Here is a 1,729-nt window from a genome sequence, read left to right as displayed (position 1 = left end):
AGCCCTTGGGATGCTGACATCTGCGGGATGCTGGAATCACATGTGGTGGCTTCCACAATGCTTCAAATATCAATCCTCAGGATTACCTGCAGGTGCAGTGACCTGGTTGATGGAAGCCTTTAGAAATCAATTGTACATGTCAAACAAGCCCTCAATGACCCCCCCGTTCTGATTTGTCCCAAAGTCTCATTCCATGGAGCTCCTGACTTATCAGCTAACTCCCTTAAAACTTGGACTCTGTGATTCTGTCATGAGCAAACCAAGTCTGACTGTGGAGCAGGTCGATGAACACGGAGGCATGAAAGGCAATTTACTCCTACATCTTCTTTTTTTCTTTTCTTTTTTTTTTTTCTGGTGGAACATCTGCTCTTGTCTTAGAATCAGGAAAGCAAATATCACAGAAAGTGAAGGCTATTTCCTAGACTCGTATGCTGCCCAAAACCACATCCTGAAGTGCTGTGAAGAGAAAGAACAGCTGGGGAGGTACCCATGCCAGCTACCGGGACACTGTTTCTAGGATTTTTTTATGATCCATTGTGTGACCCAGTTAGGGATATAAGAGCTGTGTGGAAACTTGAACTTTTCTCTCCTCCTCCTTCTTCTTTTAAGAAAATGTCATTTTAGTGACATTTTAGTATGATTTTGTGCCTAAAAATATGGAATGCTTCCCGAATTTGCATGCCATCCTTATGCAGGTCCATGTTAATTTCTCTGTATCATTCCTATTTTCATATTGGTGCTTCCAATAATAAGACTAGAACTTTCAAAGACTCTTCAGAAAATCATAAATATATAAAAACATGCCATTTAAGGAATAAAATGTTAAGGAGGAAAAGGAAGAAAAAGTAAAATTTTCTTCATTGTTAAAAGGAAAAAAGAGAAATCGTTTTATTCTTACATTTTGTAAATGTTTATCAAATAGTATATCAACAAGCTTGTAGCTAGACTGCTTAAAACACTTTGCTTTTCTGTTATTAATTTTTGTATTCTTAGCTGGCTAGAGTAGCTCTTCCTTATGCTTAAATTTAGAATTGTGATGCCATGTTTTATACCCCCTTCGGCATTTTAATTTTGACTAGCATTCATCAATGTCTTTTAAGCCTGACACATAGCTAACACTCAGTTTGCTCTTTCAAACATTCATAAATACTGCTATCAACTAATTTTTAAAAAATAATTATTTTACTTTGACTTTTTTTGAAAGGCTTATTTACAGTAAAAGAGACAGAAACAGACCTTCCATCTATTGGTTCATTCATTCCCTAAATCACACAAAGTCTGGGATGGAATTTACTGAAAGGCTATATTGGCATTTTTATCTCAAAGACCTGAGTGCTGTCAGGTCTTTTCTGTTTTGCATTTTAAGTGCCCGTTATGAATTCCTGCATGGCTTCCAGCAACCTCTTTTTTGCCCCTTTGTCTGCTTTTTCTCTTATTTTACTTGGAACATCAATCTCATTCTCTAAGATTGCTCATTCTCAGTTCAGATGATAGCCCATCCAGGAAAAGCTGACAGTTTTTACTAGAGCTTGGAAGGAATGCTCTGGTATGTTCACTGTTGCATGAGCTAGTTCACATTAAAATGAACTACAAGTATTTCCATTTAACATATCAATTCTTCACAGATAAAAATCTTTATTATTTTAATTATTTGTTTAGAAGGAGGAAAGGAGAGAGTAGGAGAAGGGTGGAGAAAGAAGAAGTAAGGGAGGGAGGGAGAGAGGAAGAT

The 1,729-nt window shown here is 37.0% G+C and overlaps 1 non-coding gene across 1 annotated transcript; it reads right to left on the bottom strand.

Moving 5' to 3' along the window:
• Nucleotides 1-650: 650 nt before the first annotated feature.
• Nucleotides 651-755, bottom strand: LOC121163830. Its single transcript, XR_005884979.1, has one exon. It is a non-coding gene; the product is annotated as a U6 spliceosomal RNA (small nuclear RNA).
• Between the last annotated feature and the right edge of the window lie 974 nt (nucleotides 756-1,729).

Source organism: Ochotona curzoniae, unplaced genomic scaffold (assembly GCF_017591425.1).
Source record: "Ochotona curzoniae isolate NIBS_2020 unplaced genomic scaffold, NIBS_Ocur_1.0 contig_64, whole genome shotgun sequence".
Classification (NCBI taxonomy): domain Eukaryota; kingdom Metazoa; phylum Chordata; class Mammalia; order Lagomorpha; family Ochotonidae; genus Ochotona; species Ochotona curzoniae.
The sequence above is the reverse complement of the archived record's forward strand: the minus strand, read 5'-3'. Positions and strand labels throughout refer to the sequence as shown.